Source organism: Myotis yumanensis, unplaced genomic scaffold, assembly GCF_028538775.1.
Source record: "Myotis yumanensis isolate MYYU_CA2020_CCGP unplaced genomic scaffold, mMyoYum1.0.hap1 SCAF_9, whole genome shotgun sequence".
Lineage (NCBI taxonomy): Eukaryota > Metazoa > Chordata > Mammalia > Chiroptera > Vespertilionidae > Myotis > Myotis yumanensis.
The window spans coordinates 83,982,608-84,008,313 of NW_027223760.1; the positions used below are offsets into that span (position 1 = coordinate 83,982,608).

At 50.3% G+C, this 25,706-nt stretch overlaps 1 non-coding gene and 1 pseudogene across 1 annotated transcript; both read left to right on the forward strand.

The window, feature by feature from the left end:
• Positions 1-12,478: 12,478 nt before the first annotated feature.
• The window catches only part of LOC139016034 (protein FAM3B-like), a 133,341-nt pseudogene continuing 120,113 nt past the window's right edge, over positions 12,479-25,706 (forward strand).
• Positions 24,933-25,123, forward strand: LOC139017139 (U2 spliceosomal RNA). Its single transcript, XR_011472805.1, has one exon. It is a non-coding gene; the product is annotated as a U2 spliceosomal RNA (small nuclear RNA).

Consider the following 25,706-nt stretch of genomic DNA (forward strand, 5'->3'; position numbering starts at 1 on the left):
TTGCCCGGAAGTGTCCTTTACAGCGATGGTGACTTGCCCTAATGTCTCAAAGCGGCAAGGTTCCTCATGGAGCGGAGCGGTGAGGGGACTCACAGGGGTGAGCCCGGGGCGAGGCCTGTCCTTTCAGGCCGAGAGGCGGAGGCAATCTCCTCGCGATGCAGCGACTGGCTCCTTATTGGCACAGATGCGCGTCTCTGATTAACGCGGTGCCTTCTGACTGAAGGGCTACAGCGAAGCTTGGCTTCTACGCACTCACAGTTGGAATTTGGTAATGAAATAGAGGCTGTGTTGTGGGAGGGACACGCTGTTTCTAAGTTACAGTAAATGGAACGTGTGTGTCAGGACTGTATGGGAGGAGGACTGACTTCCTGGGGGATGTGCTTTTCGTTAGGACCAAGTGCACAGAAGATCCTCAGTGCATATGCTCAACGTCATACATCACGAGGGAACAGCAAATTAAAACAACAGTGAGCTAGCACGGCACACCCATCGCAACGACCAAAACCCGGGACGCTGACCACACCGAATGCGGGGGAGGGTGTGAAGCAGTACGAGTGCTCGTGCGTCGCTGGAGGAACGCACAACGGTGCCGCCACTTTGGAAGACAGTTTGGCTGTTTCTTATAAAACTAAACGTAGTCTTAGTAAGAGGTCCAGCAGTCACAGTCCTTGGTATGTACCCAAAGGAGTTGAAAACTTACATCCACACAGAAAGAGCACACAGATGTTTATAGCAGCTTTATTCGTAATTGCTCTTTATCCGTAAAAGCAGCCCAGATGCTCCTCAGCAGGTGAGCAGACAAACAAACGGTGATACATGCAGACAATGGACTGTTGTTTGGTGATAGAAGCAGAGGAGCTGCCAGGGCCCAGGAAGACAGGGAGGAACCCAGGTGCCTGCTGCGCAGGGAAGGAAGTCAACCTGAGAAGGTCACACACTGTGTTTCCCAACTACGTGCATCTGAAGAAGGCAAGACGATGGAGGCAGTAAAAGGGTCATGGCTGCCAGGGGCGGGTGGAGGGGAGGGGGGTGAACGGGAAGAACACAGAGAACTCTTAGGGCCATAAAACCTAAACGCATGTTATGTGTGAGACTGTATGGTAGACATATGTATTATCCATTTGTCAAAACCCATAGAATTTCAGCACAAAGAATGAACCGCAGTGTAAACTATGGACTTTAGTTAATATTACTGTTGCTGTTGACTCATCACTATTAGGTTTTACGCCGCCGCAAGGAAAAACCGTGAGTCCAATCAGAGACCAGATTAAACAGGCTTTATTGGGAGCACACGGGCGGGTTCACCAGCTCGGAGAGGGGAGCTGGAGAAGCCGCGCCAGACTGGAGCAGGGGCAAGTTTTTATGCTGGCAGAAATTGGTGGCAGTGGGGGTTTTCCAGGGTCAGGTGAAACCTGTGGTCTGTCCTGCGGTTTTGGCCATTTCCAGGAGCCGTTTGTCCGGCAGGGACTTTCCACAGGGGTGGGGCAGTTTCTGGACGTCAGTGTGGTGAGGTCAGTTTCTCACCGGCCCAAGAGAGGGAGGGGGTCTTTTCGCCCCCGGGGCAGGGTGCCAGCGAATACCGGACAATCACTTATAACAAATGTACCACCAAATGCAACATGTTAATCATGGGTGAAACTGTGTGTGGGGGTGAGTGGGACAGGTGTATGGGAACTCTACTTTCTGCTAAATTTTTCAGTCAGCCTGAACCTATTCTCAAACAATAGCTTATTAATTAAAACAAAACAAAACAAAACAAGGTGTCCCTTAAAGTTGCTCCTGTAGAAGTCTAAAGACTCCCTGTCTAGTCTGGGATGCCCTCGCCTGCTGCGGGTGAGTTCCCTAGGATGCTACCTCCCCCTTCGCCTGGCCAGGGTTCCGCTCTGCCTCACGAACTCCGAGAAGAGCAATGAGCCCGAAAGAGATTGAGAAAAGGTGGGCGGAGTCTGGGCTGGGACAACACAGCTGCTTGGGAACCAACCTGTGAAGGCCAGTTGGTGTCATTTCTGACTTCTGAGCCCACAGCCTGTCTCCAGGGGGCTTCACTGTTGAGCCCTCTGCAAGAAGCTTCCTTGGGCCGTGGCTAACCTTGGGGCTCCATCATTCTTGCTCCCATCACTGGCTTCTGTCTGGTAGAAATGGCGCCGATAAAAGTGACGAATCCCGCTTTCATCTGAGATGCTCTGTGTTGTCATCCACCCGAGGGAAAGATATGGACGTTGTTAAAGGCAACGGGGAGATGCCAATTTCAACATGGCAGTTGGTTCCGTCTGCAGCTCCAGTACTTCTCCCTGCACGGGACGTGGTCATAGGTGTGCAAGGATGACATTAAAGCTCCCCTGGAAGACAGAAAGGGCACCTTCCCGGGCTATGCACTGTGCGAATTCCTATTATTATTAACCAGTAGCCCTGTGCACCAATCCATGCGCGAGTAGCTCACTGCCATTGCCTCAGCTGGCCAGCCCGCCCACCACCGCTGGTAGCTCTCCGCCACGAGTAGCTCGCTGCCCCGCCCTCCTGTAGCTCTAGCCACTTGTAGATTGGTCGTGATGTTATGGCGTCCTGGCTAATTGGCATATTCCTCTATTATTACGTTAGATTCTGTTGGCAGTTAACATGCTCCATCAGAGCTCCTCGGTGTCAAGGGCTGGGAGTAAGTTCAAGGATGAGCACAGTCAGTCATCAGGAGGTTCTGACAAAGCCACAGACCATCTGGGACATCGAAATGGGCTCCCCATGCCCTCCCTCCTCCTTCAGACTCAGCCCCTGGCCCAGCACATCGGGGAGGTATCCAGGTGCCCTGTGTGAGGATGTCTCCGCAGCAGGAAGTGCTTCCTGCCACACCTCCAGCCACTCCCCTCAGCTGTGCGCCTGGCATTGGGCCTCAGAGGCTGGGCTTATCTGCCAGGTAGTTTCTGCTAAACGAGTGATTGGTAGCGGGGGTTTGGGCCACGCTGTGCTGGTCTGATCACTGCAGGGACTGGGACTAGGGACTAAGGTCCACCACAGTGGGGCTCCATGCCGAGATTCCTCCTGTGAGAACTGGGAAAGGCTTTATACTCCTCTGTCTCCCTCATCTCCCGCCTTCCCAGACTCTCCTGACCTGCTTCCTCTCCTCCCTGGGGCCGATGTCACCTGGAATGTGTAGCAGGTCCCCCGTGGGGAGAATTGGGCCGACACGTCCCTCCACTGCCCGCACTGCCCGCACTCAGCTTCCATCCGGAACAGCAGCCTGGAGCACGTCCCGGGGAGGGCGAGCGGGCAGGTCTCTAAGAAACGTGTGCATGTCCTCGGGGAAGACGGCGCTAGACGGAAAGATGCGGGTTCCAGTTCTTGGCTCCTTTTATTGTGCAAATCACCTTCTTGGATGCTCTCTCTGCTTATGCTTGATTCTAGTAAGTCGTCTTTCACTAGCCGGGAGCCAGAAAAAAGACGCTTCTTCAAACAATGGGATTCCTCTGCTGTGGTGCAGCTCCCATGGGTTGCCTTGGAAATCGGACTACGCTCATTCTCCTCAGAAGGAAAAATAATGAGTTGGCCTGGTCTTCTTTAATTGTAAGATCCTAGAGAGAGAGCAGACGGTGAGAGCGTCATGTTTGAGGAGGGAGTGCGAACTCGATTGTTCTCAGTGCTTTGTGTCCCCAAGGAAGGAGGACAGGGAATTTCAGTTTAATGTTTGTCTTCCCTGCCACAGAACCGTGTAGGCCACTTCACAGGAAGGATCTCCGATTGGGCCACGGCCTTTGTGAAGCCGGTACGGCCATTTCCAGTCTCCAGATGAGAAAACAGGTGACAAAGCCCACAAAGCAGCGTGCGGAGGAGGCAGGGCCTGCGGACCGGGCTGTGATGTTCCGGCAGGTTCCTTTCCATTTATATCTGTCAAAGGACTTAACGCAGGATCCTGTGATGTCATGAAAATCTCCACTCAAACACATTGCTCTGAAGCGCATGGTAATTGTGGGCTCCGTGGGGTTTGTGAACACAGAAAACTCTGCTCTCTGCCTCCCAGAAACGTTTCGTATTGATCACACTCATGTCCGTGTCTTCAGCAGAAGACGAAGCTCCATTATAGGTTTTATGAAACCCCGTAAGCCTGCTGCCAGCCCCCCGTCCCCCCCCTCCCGGACCGCTTCCCCATTCTCCTCCCCCCATCACCCCCACCTCGGACAGGCCTGCAGCGCAGCTCGGGCGAGTTCAAGCTTTCCTTTCTTCTCGTCTCTTTTAAATTCTGTTGAGGGCACAAGCGTGCCCACGTGCACAAGTGAGTTCTTTTCTGCAGCCTCGTGCGGTTAGGAAGCAGCTGCCGCGCATCCCGGGAAGCGACATGGACATTTGCATGTGGAGGAGCGAGAGGGTCACCCTAACGTGGTCCCTGCCAGGCCGGACGCCCAAGTGCTAGCGTGTCCTCCGGCCCTGAGGGCGCCCCGGGGAGGGGCACAGTCTGCGCAGGTGCAGGACATTGTGCCCAAACCAAGGGCAGGAGGCAGGACATTCCCAAAGGCACCGAGTCTCTCCTAGCGTTCTGTGAATGTCCTTCCAGAATTGCCCGGGCTGGCTCTCTGCACAGCTCCTGAATGAACCGCCCACAGTCGCCCTCCTCCTTGGCCCCTGGCTGCAGGCATCCCGTCCCCGCTGTGTCTGTACAACACAGAACCCTCCGGGGATGAGATTAATTCCATGAAATGCATCCAAGTCGTGTCTGGGGACTGCGGGCATGTTAATTGGCGCCCGCGGGCTTTGGAGCGGCTGTTCCCATTAGCATTGATGGGATTAGCAGTTAGAGTCGTGTAAGGAACAAAGAGCAGTCCTCAACTCGGGCAGACAGTGCAGGGAGGGGAGCTTCCATTACATCCGCACCTCGTGCCCAGAGGGGAAGGGGCTCGCAGGGAGGCGCAGCCTGTTTGCCCAGAACGTGTTCACAGGATGGGAGTGCACCGGGCTTGCTGGCCACCTAAGCCTGGAATCCTGCATCTGAGCCCGTGACCCTCGCGGGTGCTGAGTGCGAGGGGGAAGCTCTGTGGTCCCCAGGACAGTGCACTGACAGGAACATTTGTTTTTCCTCTATTAACAAAACAGAGGATGAGACTCCAAGCAGAATGATGCTGCAATCTGTAACAACTGTCTGCAGGCCAGATTGTTCCCAGACAAACTGGCGGCTGACAAAAATCATCTTGGCAATGGATCAATGAGGATTATTTGTGTAGTTACGAGCAAAATGCAAAAATAACTTCTAAAAATATACCCTCCTGTGAGTGCCTCCCTTATAGTATTGTTCAAAAAATAATTGAAACGGCAAAATTATAGTCCAGAGGAATTGAAGTCTCTCTCTCTCTCTGCCTCTCTCATTCTCTCGGTTTGCAAGGAGCTGGCATAACAAGCCACCACAGATTATTGGCTCCAATAACAGAAATTTATTTTCTAACTGTTCTGCACGCCAGGAATTCAAACTTGAAGGTGATGGAAAAGGATGCAGCTAAATCCCATTAGGACACCTGACTCCCAGAAATGACACAACGAAAAATGTTCAAGCAAGAGCGCAGGTGACACGCTGGTCAGGGCCGTGGGTCATCCCCAGGTCCACCTGGTGAAAGCTGTCCCTCTGAGCCAGGTGGCGTTGACCGCGGACGGTGCCTTGTCAGTTTTAAGCCCGAGGGCCTGCGTCTGGCTGGTGGTGGGCTGGGGCCATCCTCTGTCCTGGTGTTATGTGGGCCCCTCCTACGGGAACTGTGCACCATGGCCGCGTGCTTCATCAAACTAGCAAGTGACAGAGTCTGCTAGCAAGACAGGTGACCCTCTTCTGTCAGCGAGTCATGGAGTCACCTCCGCCTTTGTCCCACAGAGGGCTCGAGAGCCTGAATGCAAAGAGCGGGAGAGGTGGGGCAATCGTAGGGTTGGTCTGATGGTTGGAGAGGGTCTCTCCCTGCTGGGATTCATCAGTGGGGATATCAAAGGAGACAACGCTTCCAGAGAGAAGCCTCGGACCCGCTGTGGCCTCGGAATTTCCCCCGACGGCTCTCCCTCCCTGAGTCTGGTCAGACGTCGACATTAGTGATTTTCCTACCTCTTCCCATCCTCTTCCTCTCTCTCCTATGAATGGGTTTCTCCTGGGGTTCTGCCTTCGTCACTGTCGACTGTATTGGTCCCTCAAGATCGCATCCTCTGAGAGTTCCGCCTTTCCTCCACGAAGAAGGATCCACGGTTTACACTGTTCTCCCTCACTTCCTCTCCCCGCTCCCCTGTGTTTCCAACCACCTGGCAGGTAACAGTTGGCTATCCGTCAAGATCCTCTAAAGTAGCACTTGCAAAAATGAACAGACATACCTGCAGAATCATACATTTTTCACTATCCTGGTAGCCAGGCAATTTAGTATCCGTGGAGTCCCACCCAATGTCACCTTGGGACTTCCTACGTGCCTTCCTATAGCTTCGTGTGCTAGGTATTTGAACGTGTGCTTGCATGTGTGTGCACACTAAGGAAAAAATATCTGTATCTATATGTGGTGATATATATTCTCACGTCGCACCTCTTTTTGAAAATTTTTGCTATTTCCCAATTGATGCCAACCTTCTTGAATAGCAGCTAAGGCCTTCCACACTGTTTACAATGTACCTTCCAAAATCAACGCCAGCCCCTCCCCCCACTTTTTCAACTCACCCTCTAACTATCCTATTCACTGCATGGCTTTGTCAGCACACTATACTGTTTATGCCTTAATAACATATCATTCGTGCAATATTACTCACTGCTACTTTGACAGAAATCCTATTCATCAGAAGTGCAACATGAAACCAAAAAGCACGGCAGTTACGTATGTTGATTTTAAAGAACAGTAAGGTGAACAACCATGTGACTACTCCCATGAGTGGTTTTGACATTCATGGAAATGTGTTCATACCACACGTGTTCTTCTGTGCCTTGTTTATTTTGCTCAAGAAGTCTAAGATTTATCAATGTTGATGCTGATGGCTGTTTGCCCATCTTTGTTTTAAATTAAATTTATTGGGGTGACATTGGTTAGTAGGATCATATAGATTTCAAGTGTCTCTCTTATCTCAAATAAAGGGTGTAATTCAGAAAATGACTTATTTCCATCTATTGAGATGACCAAATAAGACCTTACTCTGTTAGTGTTGATAACGCTGATTGATTTTTGACATGTTAAGTCCATAACACAGTGTGGGCAGAGCCCGACTTGATCATGATGCGCCATCCTTTTCACACGTCGTTCTGCCTGGTTTGTTAGTTTCAGGCATAGAACTCGGCATCCACATTCACAGGTGGTACTGGCCGTCCCCGGACTGTGCCTTGTTCATATCGTTCGCAGGCCCGCTTGGCACTCCCGCTCCATGAAACCCGGCCGCTGCGGGGAAGCATCAATGGCTGGGGACGTGCTCACGGCCTTTGTCCATCTGAGAGCTACGAGGACAGCTTGTGAGGACTGTTCCAGTCACAAGAGCTGCAGTCAACAGGCAGGGCGATGCTGGCAGGATGCAAGCACATTCCTTGAACCAGTGAATGTAATTCAAATGATGACTTCCTGGGTTTGGAAAAGCCTGAAGAAAGTGGCTACACTTTCATTAACGTTGCCACTGATTCCTGCTGCTCTGGGAGATGCTCTGAGGCTGGGCTCGTTCCCAGCCGGGCTGGGGTTAGCTAAGCCACAAGTCTCTGTTCTAGAAGCACTGCAGGGAGACCCCCGGGACAGGCAGTGCTGATGAGCAGCTCCCTGCAGCGAGGGGGCGCCGGGGGTCGCCCTTTACCACACGCTTGTTAGATGGTTTCTGTGCTGACGGTTTCCTGCAATTAATACTCAATTGTTCAGATTAGATTTTCTTTCCAGGAAAAGATTTGGAAAAATGGTAAAATCACAAAACCATAAAGCTATAAATATTTAAACACCAACTGTTAAATATTTCATTTATTTATTCATTCTCTCACTCACTCGCTCAGTTATGATTCCCGTGTTCATTGAGCCTTTAAGGCACCTTGGTCTTCGGACAATTGAATATGCACATTTTCATTCCCCACACCCCCCTCCACTGCAGCGCCTTGTTTTCGCCTGGCTCCGACCAGTGTCTGCATCCTAAGTCGCTCTGGCCTAGTCTCGTTAGTGAGTCCAGTTTATTCCAGGTTTGACTTTATTCTCTAGGTCAGGGGGCAGGTGGTACCGCTTATGGTGGTGGAGTACAGCTGAATGTGGTCGGTGGAAATGAGGCTTTTCCACGAGACCATGAGGAAAACACTTCGCAGACCCATGCAGGGGAGACTGTGTGTGGCCAGGGTTATTCGGGAAGGCTGTCCTGGGTTCCCCCCATGTCCCTCTGTCCTGCCGGGAACAAAGTCCAGCCGTGTCTTCAGTGAGGCCAAAACAAAGTCCAGGGTCCAAGGCCTCTGCTTCGCATGAAAGACTAGTCAGTCCTTTGGAGACTGCAGGTCTGCTGTGGGCCCCATGCCCGCTAGGCCCACGTGGGCTCGTGTCCCCGGGTGAGAGAGAATGGGAATACCCGGGGCAAGTGTGAGTCACCGAGTGAGAGAGATCATTGTTCACCTGGGGTCATAACCAGGAGCCTTTTCAAAATAACCAGCCAACTGCCCAAGCTTTGGCAGGCTCCTGACGGGCCCACTCCCTAGCCAATGCTCCCTTTCCAAGGTAAAGCTGACAGGCCTCTAGGTCACGCAGCGCCCCCTGTGACATTGACTTCTATTGTGCATGTGCTTATCTCCCCCTGCTCCCCAGACAAGTCAGTGTGGGAGGGCCGGCTGGTCCCCACCTGGGGGAAGGGGGTGGTAGGACGATGCTGTCTCTTCCTGGTGAAACAAACAGGCTCCTGCTCCCCAGCCCATTAGGCTCAACAATGTAAGTTCCTCTTTGACATGCGCCCACCTGTTTTCCATCAGGTATGGGACACCCCTAATCGAGGTCCTCTCTCTGTTAGGGGCAGAAATAGAATCTTGGGGATGAGCTAGTCAATAAAGAAATAGTAATAGTGCTCTCTTAACCACAACTGTTTTGTGCTGATGAAAGAAAGCACATTCTAACGTGCTGGGAGTTGTATAAGGGACCCGGGAGCTCACGTGGAAATGTGGCCCCTCCTCCTCATCCAGGAGCTGCCTATTATCATGGGAAGATTAACAACCTGTTGAGGAAACCAGAGCCCCAGCCCTTTGCAAACCCCCAGCCCAAATTGCCTGTAAACTGTAACCATTATATATATTTTTATTCTGCAAACCCATTCTTATTCCTTTTGCCTACTTCCCCATGTAATCTTTGTCCTTCTACCCCATATAAGCAACTGGCTGGTGACCTGCTGCTCTCCCTACTGCATTTATTGAAATAATGCTCATATGGGATTCAACCCCATCTCTGCTTAATTGGCTCTAGAAGTGACAGGCAGCCCAGATCCATTTGTTGTCCGGTTTCATCTCCAAATCTCTGTCCTTTCTGTTGGTTCTTATATTCCTCGGTTATTATTTCTTTGTGTTTTGTATGTTTAAACTCTTACAGGTTTACACAGAAGAGCCCTCCCTCCAATTTCCATGACCACCTCTGAGGAGCTCTAAGCAGTGGAGAAAACCGATTCATCTTGCATTTTAAAATATTCCTCTGGCTGGTGGAGAGAATTGATTGGAGCTGGAGTGCAAGTGTGGAAATGTGGAGATCAGTTAGGGGACCACGGCAGCACCCCTGAGACTGCAGAAATGGACAGGAGGGAAAACAGATGGATTCACTTGGGAAATATTTGGGGTTTGAAAGGAAGTTTAAACTCCCACCCTCCAAATATTGGGAGGGAGGAAAATCCAAAGATTCATAAAATTAAAAAAGGTCTTTTGCTACTCATATTGGGTGCTTAAAATGTATTTCTTGAGGAAGTACATCATGAATAAAGTAAGGAAAGTATTGTACTTTTTTTTTTGTTTAGAGCTTTGATTTTTGTATGGAGGTCTTGCTTCTCTTTTCATTAAATGTATTCCTCAGCGTATGTTGTTTTCTAGTGCTATCAATTAACACCTTTTAATCAGCTGCAGATTATAAAGTAGGGATCAGTTACTGAATTACTTTGGATTTTCTATGTACACGATTTGCCATCTGTGAATATTTATAGCATCACTTTATTGTGAACCTTTATTCTTTTACTACTGTTCCTTAACTTATTATCGCACGTGCTAGGACACGCAGTACAACATTGAAACGGTGTTTTGATTTTAGACCTCTTCCTTTTTCTCCAGTCCAAATTTCTCGATCATATGGCAGCTCTATTATGCTTTTTTTTAGGAATCTCCATACTGTCTTCCATAGTGGCTGCACCAATTTACATTCCCACCCACAGTGCACGAGGGTTTCCTTCTTTCCACATTCTCACCAGCAACTTGTTACATTGATTTATTGATGATAGCCATTCTGACAGGTGTGAGGTGATATCTCACTATAGTTTTAATTTACATTTTCCTGATTAGTGATGTTGAGCATCTTTTCATATGCCTGTTGGCCATATGTCTGTCCTTTAGGGAGAAATGTCTATTCAGATCCTCCGTCCATTTTTTAATTGGTTTGTTCTTCCAGTGCCAAGTTGTATGAGTTCTTTATGTATTTTGTATATGACCCATTATCATATGTATCATTTGCAAATATCTGTTTCCATTCAGTAAGCTGTCCTTCTGTTTGGTTGATGGTTTCCTTTGCTGTGAACGAGCCTTTTAACTTGATATAGTCCCATTTGCTAATTTTCCCCTTTGTCTCCCTTCTTGATGAAATATACCTAAAAAGATATTGCTCACAGCGATCTCAATTTACTGCATACATTTTCTTCCAGGAGTTTTCTAGTTTCACGTCTAACATTTAAGAGTTTAATCCATTTTTAGTTTATTTTTGTATATGGTATAAGAAAGTGGTTCATCTTTTTTTTTTTTCAAGTATCTGACCAGTTTTTCCAACCACTTATTGAAGAGTTTGTCTTTTCCCCACTGTATATCCTTGCCTCATTTGTCATAAATAGAACATGTTAATGAGGGTTTATTTCTGGCTCCTATTATATTTAACTCAGGGCCTAGTGCATGAATTCGTGCACCTTAAAATGAACTGTGGGCTGCAGGGCTGCAGTAGGCACACAGGCAGGTCTTGGCCCATCCTCTGTTCCCCCACTAGGCCCCTCCCGCCGTGGCCCCCAGTCCTGTCCTGTCTGCCAGCAGCCCCGCTGATGTTACCGGCCCCATTCACATCTGCTGAGGGTGTGGAGCGACTGGGGCCAGTGCCAGCAGCAGGTACGAGCAGCAGCTGCTGCCCCAATCGCCCCTCAGGAGCAGGGGGAGGTGGAGAAGCCCTCAGGGGCAATCAGGGCCGGCAGCCGCCACTCACACCTGCTGATGGGGCCAAGTGATCGGGACTAGTGCCGGGCACCAGCAGGGGGTGCGGGCGTCAGGCAGGACCGCAGTGTGTGGGAGCAAAGAATTTTCAGTAACCACCAGAGGCTTGCCCCAATGACAGTGACTGGCACTGCTCCACCATCCTGCCCCAGCCAATGCCCACCATGTCCCGAACACTCTCCCTGGTGGTCAACGCACGTCATAGCGACCGGTTGTTCGGTTCCACTGTTCAGTCTATTTGCATATTAGCCTTTTATTATATAAGACTGATCTATGTGTCAGGCTTTGTGTCACTACGATACTGTTTTGATTATTGTAGGTTTGTAGTGCAGTTTGATATCAGAGACATGTGGGTCCTTTTTCTGTTTCATAGAAACCAACCTGCTAATGTTTTGTTGAGAATTTTTGCATCTCTGCTCACCAAGGATTATCCTTGGTTTTGCTATCAGGGTAATGATGGTTTTATTAAATGGGGTTGGAAGTTTTTCTTCCACTTCACTTTTTTGAACTAGTTTAAGGAAGGGAGGTATTCATTGTGTTTGGCGTTTGGGGAGGCCGATAGGAACCAAGCGTGTGGCTAAGGCATCGGGCCGGCCCAGGAGCAGCTCCAGGTGGGAAAGCCAGGTGCGGTAGTGACCTCCTGTTCAGGCTAAAAAGGCTCCAGCGAGAGCGTGAACACAGTGTAGACCCTGCAGGCAGGCCCCGGGCGTGGGTAGCCCACGCAGCCCAGAGGCGGGAGGGACTTAGCCCTGGTGCTCCTTACCCTCCAGCCCCGGAAGTCCCGCAGTCCTGGTGCGCCCCGCAGCCTTCCCCGTGTGGCCTCCCTCTTGCTTGTCATGCTGGAAGGTGTCCCTCGTGGAAGCCACCTCCGTTCGGGCTTCATGGGGCTGGTAGTTGGAGAAGCTATGCAGGCGGTTCTCCCCTCTGGGCCAAGAGGAACTTACACCACCTGGGCCCGCAGGCATTGCTGGCACCTGGGCCGGGCAGGAGAGGCCTGCGCCTGGGCCCGAGCTTAAACTTCCAGGCTGAGGCCACAGCATACACTTCCGGTGCCTGGGCCCAGCAGGTGCTTCGGGCTCCGGACCGAGCAGAAACTTCCAGCGCCGGGGCCTTAGCATGCACTTCCGGTGCTTGAGCCCAAGCCGGACTTTCGGCGCCTGCGCCAAGCAGAGACTTCCGGTGCCGTGGCCGAGCAGGCACTTCCAGTACCTGAGCCAAGCAGAGACTTCCGGTGCCATGGCTGAGCCGGCACTTCCGGCTCCTGGCCTGCGACGCTTCGACGCCTGGGCCGAGACAGCACTTCTGGGCCGGACCGGACGGAACGGGCCGCAGCCCAGGTAGGTGCGGTTCTGCCATTGCCCGCGCCCTTCGTGAGGCGGCTGCTCGAGGCCGGAGTGGAGGGCGGAGGTGGGGGGGCAGCGCTCCCGGCTCCTCCGCCTGGAGGCTGCCGGCACCTTAGCCGCTGCCGGGCGGCCCCAGCGTCTCTGTCTGGTTCGCGGTCCGAGCTGTTGGGCCGCACCCACCCGCGGTCTCGCCAGAGCGTCCTCCGCATCGGGTGGGTTCGCTTTGCTTGCGGAGGAGAGACCAGATCCTCGCCGCCGCCGCCATCTTGGTCCTCAGCAAACGTTCCTCAGAGTTAAAGGTCTGTCCTTGTCAGAGGACACTGCCCTCGGGCAGCACCGGCCTGAGGCTGCAACATGCAGGGAGGTCAGCGCGGCCTGAAGACCGCAGGCACGTTCGCGGGGCGTCCGTCCTTAAGGTGGAAAGAAAGGAACACGAGGGCGCTGCGGGCTTCAGTGTCTGAGCGGACGCTCACTGGGAGCGCAGTGCCGGCGGGAGGGCTGTGCACAGGGGCCCAGGTCGGGCAGGACGGTGGCCGGAAGGGGCTGTGCACAGGGGCCCAGGTCGGGCAGGACGGTGGCCGGAAGGGGCTGTGCACAGGGACCGAGCGGGCTGGACTGGACGGTGGCCGGAGAGAAAGTGGGTGGTCGCTGCCATGTTGTTTCCAGGGGAGGCGGGGCCTGGCCTCCCTGGTGCTGCAGCGTTGGCTTCTGATGGTTAGGGTTCTGTTTGCGCCGGTTCCGCCGCCCCTGCTTCTGCCCCGGGGGGACACCGGGCGGTGCCCGCTGCCCGGTGCCCCTGGCCTCACTGGGTGACCATCTTTTGGGGCCGCCCGGGCAGTGTCCTGGAACCATTGTTGGGTGCATTTGTGCAGGTTTTTCTTGCTTCGGGGGTGAGGTAAACCCGCCTCTCGTTTATTGTGGTACAAAGTCTCAGTCCGTTGTTTCCGTCTAAAGGTGCGTCTCACGCGGCTAATGGAGTTGACTGTCTCCCGGCTGCACGCAGGCCCGCCCGCCGCGTGCGTGGGTCCCCTCCTCGCGTGCGTGGGTCCCGCGTGTGTGGGTCCCCTCCCCGCCTGTGTGGGTCCTCTCCCCGCGTGCGGACGGGCTGCTGCAGGTGCAGCCGTGGCTTAGCCCCGCTTCTGCCTTCCTCTCGGCCTGGCAAACCCTTCAGCGGGGAGCACACCTGGGCTTTGCCGTCTCAGCTCAGAGATCTTTCCGGAAACCGGCGGTGGGTGCTGAGTGAGCCTGCGGGGCCCCTTTTAAAGCTCACGCCTCCTGAGGGTTCGCCAGGGCGGCCCCGTGCCTTTTCATCCCTCCCTTGGTTTTCCATTTCCGGGTTGGACTGTCACTTCCTCTCCGGTGTGGGCGGACATGTGCACTAAATGTCTGCCCACCAGGCACAACTTACACCGCGGACAGCAGCTCCGGAAGCAGCCCTGAGCCTGTGGGCACTACAGCGCCCCTGGCTGGACGGCCTGAGAGCTCCCTGCCCGAGAAGGGAGCTGCCGCACACAGAACATGGCGTCGGCAATAGGCCACTCTGGGAAATGAGCGAAGTGACTGATTTGGTCCTCAGTACTCACACTGCTGAACAATATAATTATGTAGCCTTTTCCCTAATTAACCCGTTCACAACTCTTAACATTGGAGAAGCATAGGTTATTTTTATGTTGTAATCTACTCCGAACGATTCAGCTGAAAATCAGCTAATTCAACCACTGTAGTTTAAATGAATATAGGCTCTGATTTTGGGATGCTGTTACCATAAACACCAACCATATACAGAATGAGTCATAATATTTCTACGGTATTTAAGAGCAATCACGTCCCAGAGCCGGCAGGAAGGGAAGTTAGGGATATAACTCATCCAGGACACAGTCATTATCGGAAACGTGATGCCGGCCTCAGCTGTGCATGTGGAGGGATGCAGGAACAATTACTGTGAAAGTTTAGAAAGTAATAATGTCTTCTTAAATGGAATATTAGTTGGAGCAGACTCTATTTTATTTTACTTTATTTTTTAAATATGTTTTTATTGGTTCTTTAGAGAGAGAGAGACATGGATCGCCTGCCTCCTGCACACCCCCTACTGGGGATCAAGCCTGCAACTTGGGCTTGTGTCCTGACCTGGAATCAAACCAAGGACCGCTTGGTGCATAGGATGGTGCTCAATCCACTGAGCCACAATGGTTGGGCAAAGCAGACTCTTTTTAAATCACTATAATGCATAAATGTATTTAATATTCTTCAACATAGGGAAATATAATTCCTCTGCCTACATATTAAAGGTACAAGGGGGGTTTGTGATGTGTGATTTGCACTTGGGCTGGTGTGAGAGCGAAAAGTAGATAAGGAATGATATATATGTCACCATTATGTTTATACATGTATCTACACTTCAAAATTCAGAATGGGTTGAGTTTTTGAAGGTATAAGCATCATTAAATTCTTTTCAGACACACTATAGGGTTGAAACTGCAAAAAGATAATCTTGCCTTAACTTAGTAACTCTTGTAAGGTGGTTAGTAGTATATTTAATTTAAAATCAGATAACATAGAATGGAAATATCCCACTTAAAATCACATTGCCTGTTTTACAAAACATAAGCTTCGCTATTCATTTTGCCATGACACATACGTTATTTAATTTCGGTTAATTTTGACTTGCAAACATATGGAAGATGTGTTCAGTCAGAACCACTGGAGAGTCTGGGAGAGGTTTAGAAAATATTGGTGTGTAAATCCACCCTCGAAAGCCTGCTTGAATGATATAGGGTGCGGCCCCAGTCTCAGGACTTTACAGTCTCCTTGGGGAGTCAAATGTGTAGACAAGAAGAGAACTACCCTGTGAAAGGAAGAAAAGCTTCCACACACTAATGTTAAGGACTTAGCAGCATATTTCGTTCATGCATATGCTTATTTCCCCATCTCTATAGCCCGAGTGTTAGTGGTGCAACAGATTTCACACCATGGGAGAAACAGCTGACTTTCCACAGCTTCAACCTCTGTGCGAAACATCTCTGTGCAGAGTGGTGAGAAAGATTGTCTTCATGCTGTCATCCCAGTAACAAATACAGCTGTTTTTATGGCCCATTCATCAACTTTAATTCCCTTTAATAGAGTGAATCCAATATCCTTGGTAATTCATATCCATAGACTTTGTACAGCAAGCTCGCTTGTGTGAAAAAATATGTTACTTAAGGGTAAGCCAAGTGGAAGGTATGTCCTTTATGGAGCTTGGAGCCAATGGGAAAGACCGGAAACCTGGAGGGATAGATAAGGAGACTCCTAGAGGTAGAATGTTGGGGAAAATTCGAAGCAAAGCTGTTGAAAGGATATGGGGACAGAGTTCTCATGAAAAGCCATCATCTCAGACGACTGTCATTAGGGAAACAGCACCTGTCCAGTCCCCGAAACCTCAAACATGGTGACTGTCTTCACCAGGCCACCTGTGTGGTGCCTAAGGAGAACTCGTGACTGGAGGACCAAGTCTTTAACATGATGGCATGTGCTTTGTCCTAGATGGCATGGAGAACTGGTTTGATCTCACTAGACACCGATCAGAGACTATCGGGGCCTCTTTGATCCTAAATCTATCCTTTAGTCGTGGTCTGTTCGATCTGGTATTCTGAGGAAGAAGTTTGTGATTCTGGGGAAAGCATGCAGGGATAAGACATGGTTGACCTCAGAGGCTTAGAACACAGTGAGTCTCCTGGGCCTAGAGTGGGCAACCCTGATGCAGATGGATGCCACCATCCCTCTGGGAGAAGGGCGTCTGGGAGGTGAGGAGCCTCCGTGAATCCGTCCAGAGCCTTCCCTTTCCACTCACACTCCACTGCGTGGCAGGCTGAGGCAGTAAAATGTTCATCTCGGTCTGACGGTCCATGTGAGAATAGGACAGAGCGTTATCTTTGAATCCCACTGCAAACCTTCAAGTATGTTTGTTGGATTATAATGTTTGAAGAGATGACATATGACTTGTGTGCCGATATGAAGTAAGGACACATGTTTGACATTTGCTCAACTCATGTGGTGGCTCTTCTACAGCGTAACTGTGGCTTTATAGGCAGGGACTAGGCAGTAGCAACCTTTGTGTTGCTCATTTCCTCTGACACTAGAAGAATTGGGTGAAGTTGATTTGAATGCATTATCTGATGTGTGCAAACGGGTTATGATGGTTTATGGGTAACTTTGTAATTGAACTGTAAAATGCGTTATGAAAAATGGCCTCCTATTAGGGAGAACTCCCATTCTGGAGAAGCTAACTAGTAAGGTTCACCATTGCCTGTCTAGTCAATTTCAGAGAAAAGTCATATAATACCGAACCGTTGCTAACAGAGAACACCACACACGATAAAATAAATGCCACCGTTATAAAAAGCCGGCCAGTTTCTGGTCTTGAGCGTTAACCAGCACTTGTTTTATATGCGGGTCAGAGAGCACAGGCTTTAGGTTTGGGGCCTCATGGTCCCTGTTGCAACACTCCCTCTGCCATTGTAGTGGGACGGAGGCTTAGGTGGCACGTCGTGAATGACCTTCCGTTAAATTGTTACTGACGGAAACAGGCAGTAGGATGGCCATTCTAGTACCTCCACAGAGGAGTCTTTGGGGATGGAAGGGCGATTGCTAAAGTCCATCCATCCTCTGCTGTTACCGGAGGACCCGCTGGGGAGCAGTCTTCGTTCTTTGAGCAGACAGGTTTTCCATGGTAATGGTAAGGGCACCTTGGTGAAAATTCCCCACCTTGTGAATAGGGGTGAAGGGGCCGCAGAACACAGTTCATGTCCTCCCACCCTCACCACACCCTCCCCAACTCCAGTCATTCATCCATCCTGCTTATCTTTGTAGGGGTGTGGAGGTGAGGTTCGTCAGAGCTGTTGGGCAAACAGGCAATTTGGGCATCTCACAGGGAACCGGCCAGGACTGGGGCTGGTTCCCAATGGGTGACAGGAGGTGGATCCAGAAATGTGATCATCCAGAACCTTCCGGCCTGAGTTGGAGGTCAGGGCTGGAGAGACGAGCAGGAGGCTTTGTTCAAGGCAAGATCAGAAGTTTTCCTGCTGAGGATGGGACGATGCTCTTGTGCTTATGCCAAGCATCCCTGCGTGTGAAGTGTGCGAGGTGCATGTGTGCCAGGCCAGCTGGAAGCTGGGGATTGAGAAAGCTAAACGTGGTTCAGGTGACATGAAAACGACAATTGGAACCTAATAATAATATCGCTTTCGTGTCCCAGTGTTTCAGGGTTTTTTCTCGCCGTCTCAGAATCTCACAGTTCTGCAGGGAGGACGTGGAAGGTGGTGGGCTCTGAGGAGAGCACGGGCCTTGAAACAGCAGCACCCTTGGCCTCCTTTGTTTGCAGTTGTTCTCGGCTGCCTTTTCTGCCTGGGCCTGTGACCCGCTGTTCATGTCCATGGAGCCGACTTCAGAAGGAAGCACCGGCCTCGTAATCCTCCGCGAGGGGCTGCGGGGACAGCTAGCCTGTGCTATTGGGCAAGCATCTCCCCTGTGTAGGCACCTACATTGTACAGTGAGCCTCCGACACCGCCCTCAGTGTTCAGACATCGGCATCTGAGTCTTTAAGGCTATGTATGTTAGTTTTAGCACAAGCCATAGAGGGATAACTGACTTCACTGGTTTTCTGAATGGGAATTCATATTATGCTGTTTCTGTAACTGGAGATGAGTAACAGTTTGGATCTGCTTCAGTATTTAAGTTGATAAGCATCCTTCACAGAAAAAAATAGCTTAGAAATGCCAATTGCTTCGGCTTCCCGGAATGATTTGCAATTATAAACCACTTCCTCTGAGTAATCAGAGGTGGCCCAGCTCAGTAAGTCGGGGGAGCTGGGGTCAGGCGGGAACTGGGGGTCAGTAGGGGCAGGTGGAAGTCAGTAAGAGGAGCTGGGGCGGAGGAGGAAGCCTGGGTCATCCCAGGAGCTCAGTCGGGGAGACAGCACGCAGCCACATGTGACGTCCTTTGTGAGCCTTTGGGTTTCGTGGGAGTGCAAGTGTCATCTGAGGAGGCAGCTGTCTTCTCGGGCCGGCCGTTTATAGCACCCATGTCTGCATGCTGGTTCTCAGCCTCACAGTCTCACAGTTTACAGACTTCGGGCCCCGAGCGGACCAGATGCAGGAGAAGCACAGGGCTGTGCGACAACCCAGAGCCTGACCCACAACCCAGAGGCCAGTCTATGAGATGTGGGCGGGAGTGTCCCCTGGTAGGGACAGGGGTGCTCAGTGGGCTAAGCAGGCAGAGCCGCCTCTCCTGTCCGGAAAGCCGAATGGCTCTGTGTGCATGTGGAATCACGAGTAAAATAGAGCACCTCCCAGGAGGGTCCTTGGGCTGGGGGTGCACAAACATTTCACGTCAGATCTTACTTAAAACTCCTAACGACCTGTAAGTTGGAGTCTGTTACTCTCCTTCCTTTCCAGAGAGAAAGCGGCCTTTTCTCAGCCAGCAGTGTCCTCGCTGGGGTGGTGGGCGGGGCTGGGACAGGGTGTAGTGGGCCAAGGGTGACCCCTGCCTTCAGCACCCACGTGGACTGCAGGGATCCCGTCGCTGCTGGGCACCCTCCCTGCAGTTCCCCTCTGTTCTCATCACACCCACACGGCTGGGATGTGCTGTCCTCGCTGGCCTGGCTGAAGATTACCACTGGCACAGCGACTTGGAAATCACACATTTGCCAGTCAAGTTCCATCTCCTGACTTCCATTTGTTCGTTCATTGTAATGCGACCTAATTGGGCATTTGTCACGATGTGTCATGGACTCAGTACCTGACACACATACTGCTTCATCAGATCCTCACAGTGACACCATAGTCCTCTTCTGACATCCAGAGAATCGGGGCTTGGCTAGCTTAGGTCATTCGCTCCAAATGTCACCGAGTGTTCAGATGTCACAGAGGAACCTTTGGAAACGAAGCACCTGGTTCTAATCAAGGTGCTGCCAGTGCGGCCTCATTGATGCTGGTGATTTATGCCCTTGGAGACAGTGTCCCAGCACACAGACGTGCCATAGGACAGGTGATTATTCACGCGGAAGTGCTTTTTAAACACCATGCAGCCCCCTCACGGAAACGCTGAGGAAAATGGTTGCTGCCACCTTGGCCTTTTGAGCATCATTCAGAAACAAGGAGAATGAGAGCAAGGAATTAGAAATCCGCCTTCATCAATGCTGGATTGTAAAATCCCGAAGCACCGGGTGTGAGGCAAGGCTGAGAGCAGACAGAGCTGCTGGGATCCCTGTCTACACCCCCCGCCCCCTCCAAGCTGAGGCAGCCACAGAGCCCTGTCCTCCAGGAAGCGGGCTGGCGGCCGCAGGAGAGGATGTCCACCCTCGTGCTCCAGGCTGTGAGCTGAGGAGGACAGGCCAAGTCACAGCGTTCATCCCCTGCCCGATGGGAGTCCTGCTGGGTGAATGTGGCTGCTCCCTCATCCACCAGACTTCCTGCCAGTGATGGGCCGGGTGACCCTGTGTTCCCATGTGAATAATGGTCCAGGAAGAACCAGAGGTCCATCCGCAGCGCTGCGTTCATATGAGTCAGAAGCTCTAGGCGGTGGGCGTGGCTCTGTGGCCAACAATGGCAGCCACGCAGGCTAACCTCTGGATGGAGCTCAGCGGTGTGCTCCTGAAATCAGCCCACATCCTCACCACTTGTAAAGGTTCTGCCAGCCATCGACACGTGTCCCAGATTATGTTGTGGATGATATTAGAGTTCTGTGGTACATGGGAAATGGGTCTTCTAGTCACAATGAATTATGGGATTAGAATAGTAGGAAGAGGAACAACCATTCACTCTTGACTAATTGACATAATCTTGGAGAATTCACTTTATTCTCTTAATGCCGCTTTACTCATCTTGTCAACAAATACGGCAACAAAGCCTTACCAAGTAGGATGCCATTAAGTTGGAATAGACACCAGCTTGTGTTCCAGCGCTTGTGCCATGTAGTAGGTTGTCATCTGGAGTTCAATTCTAGGATCGCAGTGGCATTAGAGCATCATTGTATGAAGCTCCTTTAACAGTTTTTTACTTTATTATTATTCTGTCAAAATAATTTGTGTTGCCCTGGCTGGTTTGGCTCAGTAGATAGAACGTCGGCCTGAGGACTGAAGGGTCCTGGGTTCGATTCTGGTCAAGGGCACATGCTGGGGTTGTGGGCTCCATCCCCCAGTGTGGGGTGTGCAGGAAGGAGCCGATCAATGATTCTCTCTCATGGGTGTTTCTATCTCTCCTCCCTTCTTCTCTGAAATCAATAAAAATATTTTTTTAAAATTATGTTGCTTCTGCTGCAACTGGTAATTAGAAGTGTGTTTGTCCCGCATCTGAGACATAACTGTCATTCTTAAGCCACCTGATGCTTTGAAATGTAACATCTAACATCACATTATAAACTGAGTAGAAATTTCACAAACAAGAAAGCAGTACTGCTGCTTCTCCTTTGTTTTGTATCTTCCCTCAGCTATCTCACTCAAAAGAGGAACAAAACGGCCAATGGCACCGCCTTTCCCTCCACATTTGTCACTGTAAAGTCCTGTGCTATTATTTCTTCTCGGGTTTGGTGTCGTTTCTTTGTGGAAGAACGGGTCCCACAGACCTTCTGCTTAATCAGTGTTCATAATCTCCCGCTGAGCAACATCCCTTCTGGACAGTCACTGTCATTCCACCATCAGATCATGCCCGGTTTGGGGTTACCAGTGAGCACATGTTTGTTATTCAGACACCATTTTTGCCCTCCTCCACAGCCGCTTCCCAAATGACCCTGACGTTAACCTAGGACATGGTGGGACCATCAGGGGCCAACTGACCACTTCCTTCCTTCATGAGGTCGAGAGGAAACCATTGTTAGGAGGCTGGAGGTAGCCTGAGTGTTAACAGGGGTTTTTAATCTGTAGTTTGTTTGATTGATTTGGTTAAGACCAGGAGCTGCAGTCTGGTTCTGACTGCTTCTGGGAAGACAATGTCAGCTGTAGAGAGCTTAGTCGGGGGTAAATGGCCGAGGAGGGAAATGAACAGAGGTTTAATGAAATGTTTAATAGTGATCTGTCATCGTCAGGCATTAGGTAATGCTGTGAATGGCATTTGAGGGAGCCTGGCCGTAGTAGTACCTGGACATGGAGACTACCCCAGATTTGTACTTGTGCTTGTATTACCTTGTCCAGGTAAGTCCTGGGCCTAGGGCTTTAGTTTAGTTCTGCCTGTCTTGCTCTAGAGTAGATAGGAAGGAAATCTCGAGGATGTAGAGCCAGCGTTTGCCGAATTCCGTGACAGATGGGCCATGTAGATTATCTCTCGAAATCATCCTTATTCAGAAGACGAAGAAATGAACATTTAGAAAACATGCCATACAAATATAGCAACAAAAACATCCACTAAACAGGATGTAATTAAGCTGGAATTCACACCAGGGCTGAGCCTGTGCAGCAAAAACTGCCTCTTCCCAAAGAGAAATCTGAAATCCAGGCCCCGGTGTCCCTCCTGACCACAGGTCTTTGTTCCCCGTGGCTTCGGCCAGGCTCCCACTGTGGTGGGTGCTGTGGTTCTGGGACACGTCTTGTCAGCGCTGGCTTCTGAGGAACCTCAGACTAGGCCATTCGAGGGAACCTCCGGGAGAGGCTGGGCACTGAAGGGCCCCGCAGCAAGGTCTCTGGACACTGATGTTTGGGGCAGAGCAGGGCCCTGTACACACCCTCAGAGGAGACACCACTCCTGAGAGGGGCGACTGGAAGCTGGGGTTTGACCCCTCCCAGCCTCCCTGCAGGCACCCCTTCCTTTGGTGAGCCCAGTTCACCTCCTTTGGCTGTAATCGTAGGGGCAGCACTTTCCTGAATAATTCTGTGAGTTATTCTAGCAAAGGTCAGTGTTGAACCTGATCGGGGGACATTTCCCCAAGTAGTCAGCCAGCTGGTCTGCAGTGAGAGTGGCCCTCGGGACCCTAACCTTGCAGCTGGCGCCTCAGTCATGTACAGCCTGTGCCTTCAGACTGTGCCGTTGGCCTGACTCTCCAGCAGCCCAAGTCCGCGCTCTTCCTCCGTCACTGCTTCACTGCTGGGGGGGGGGGGGGGGGGGTGCGGGGGGGGGGCGGGGAGGATTCCTGCAGGAGGCCTGAGGCCCGGTGTCCCTCAGACCTGTGGGTGGGCCCAACAAGGTGAAGTGCTCTGCGTCACTCACCATGTGAAAATAGTCGCTCATTCTCCTCATTCTGGTTTGGCAGCTTGGCGGTGCTTTTATAAGTGAAAAGTTGTAAAAAGATGGATATACTCATCTGTGATGTGTGGGGTTCGAGTTCAGTAAAGGCTTTGAAGGTGGAAATTTTGCAGTGTATTTCAAAATAAACATTTCACATCATTTTACTCTATAATTCCCTTACTAGGGGTTCTCTCCTAAAGAAACAATACAAATGCAAACCCAGATTTCCTCACAGAAGGGCCATCACAGAGTTATTATTTATTATATATGCAACCATTGACTAAATCATACAAAGCCGATGAAAATCATGTTTGAAAAAAGTAAATGACAAGAGAAACAAGCTGTGGTGTGTGTTGGAAACATACCCAGAGCATATATACAATGCTTCCTACATTGTTTGCAGAAAGTAGTGTATAATTCAGAGAGTGGAGGCAACCACGTCAAAATCTCACCTATGATTTAGCCTCCAGGTGCAGGATTGTGGGTATTTTTTTTGCATTCACTCAGCGAAAGTTCTCATCACTTCAGCTGCCTGAACAGGCAACTCTGCGTTCCCACGTGGGCTGAGGTGCCATTTGAGGATGGGCCTGGAGACCTAGTCTGAGCTGAGTCTCACTCAGCAGCTTTGGTTTGAAATCAAAGCCCTCGTGTCGTGTGAGCAGGGAGCTGGTTTAACACCCGAGAGGACCGTTGTCAGGTGTCTCTGTGAGGTTGGAGGTTAGAAGGCAGTCGGAGCTAGTGGGGAGCGGTGTGAGTGTGTGTGTGTGTGTGTGTGTGTGTGTGTGTGTGTAAGCGTGTGTGTGAGCGTGAGCATGGGACACCGATGGATGCTGCCTAATGATTCGTTGTGGCCAAAACACAGCCCCTCGCCCAGCACCACAGATATGATTAGAAAGTCCGAAGGCGTCAATTGAAATGCATCTGGTGTAACGACAGGACACTTTCAAAATTTCAGATACATGCAGTGCCACTGGTTTGGGCGGCTACTGGGAACTGTGCTAAAGATCGCTCCACAAAGCTGCTGCAATTTCCAGAAACAAGAGCAGCCTTATTGCTTTTATCCTTGATTTAAGTCCTATTTAGTGGGTGAGCATTTTTATTCATGAACAATTGTTCGTTGCCAAAGCATTGCATTCTGAGTCCTGTGAGCCCTGGGATATTGCTGTAAATGTATTAAACCAGGAACCTTAAACACAGGCTTCTTTACAGATGCATGAGGACATGGGGTTCGCTTATTTCTCCTTGTGGGGAATGAGATGGTTGTCCAGGGGATGCATTCGTTAATAGAAATGGGAAAGCAGAGTTAGACTGTTTCAGAAACACTTAACTGTTCTCGTCTGACTAATATTTTTGTCAATAAGGTCAAACCTTGAACAACATTTTTCATATTTGACGTGAGCTGATGCCACAGCTGTGACATGGCACAGAGCGAGGACAGCGGTCCCAGCACCAGGTCTGACTTCGCCCCACACCAACGTGGTCCGGGCTGACCCGCAGAGCTCAGACAGAGCCACGTGGTGACTGCCTGGGTCAACTCAAAACAAGACCCCTGTGGCTACATCTGCGCACAGGAGCATCAACACTGTCCAGAGCGATAGTGACCAGACTGCATGCGCCCCGGCTAAGTGCAGCGCCTGCTGCTTGCTCACCGCTCAGCGTCAGCCGCGGTTCACGCCTGAGCCCTCACAGACCGGTCCGCTGTGACAGTCACAGAATCGTCCACGTCCTGCTCCTGCGGGTGTGCGTGTCCATTAAGGAAACTTCCAGTATCAGAGCCAGCTCCATGTCTCTGGTCTAGGGTGTTTGCATCACAGGTTCTTTTTCTACATCTAAACTTTCTTTCCAGAAACATAATTAGCCCTTTAACAATGAAGATTTTATATTTACCTTCTTTATTTTATTTTCTAACACTATCCCTTTTCTTCTTCTCTTTTGGGAAAGTTTTTTACGCTAGGAAAGATTGGAAAAAATCACTTTACACTAGTATGTATCCTTTCATGACAAATAGTCAAAATATCTATAAAAAAGACAAAGTTTATCCCTTCTCGGCCTTTTGGCTAAGATCAAGTGTAGTGTCTCTTCTTATCAGTTTAACATCTGGTACGTCCTCTCTCTGAGGACATTATATTAAATGTATTTTTGGAGCAGGGAGATGGAGTAGGAGCTTGCTCCGTCCACTTCACGCATTGACCCGGTATTGCAGTACCTCCGGGAACGGTGCACCAAGAAAAAAATAAAAGCTCTCACCAGTTTGGCTCAGCGGATAGAGCGTCAACCTGCAGACTGAAGGGTCCTGGGTTCAGTTCCGGTCAAGGGCACATGCCCGGGTTGTGGGCTCAATCCCCATATGGGGGCGTGTAGGAAGCAGTCAATCATTGATTCTCTCTCATCATTGATGCTTTTATCTCTCCCTCTCTCTTCTCTCTGAAATCAAGAAAAAAAGAAAAAGACAAAGTTATTAAACTATATTTCTTTTTTCTCCACCCTTAATAGTAAGTACATTTACAAAATAGCTTTCATTACTATAACCATGCGCTTTCAAAAAGCTCACGTCCAAGATAAAACAGTACGTGTGGGACAAAGTCATTAAAAATTCAACATCTTTTAAAATTAGTTTCCCATACAAAAAAGTTCATACAATAGTTTTGTTTGTATTAAACCACAGTTAATTTAATTCCTGATTCTAGCTCCCTAAAATCCCTATACTCATTTTACAGACTAGATAACTGTTTTTCACAACTTGTTTAAAATTTAAAAATACATGTACAAAATGACATTTTATAGAGTTAAATTTTATAATAGTCTCACAAT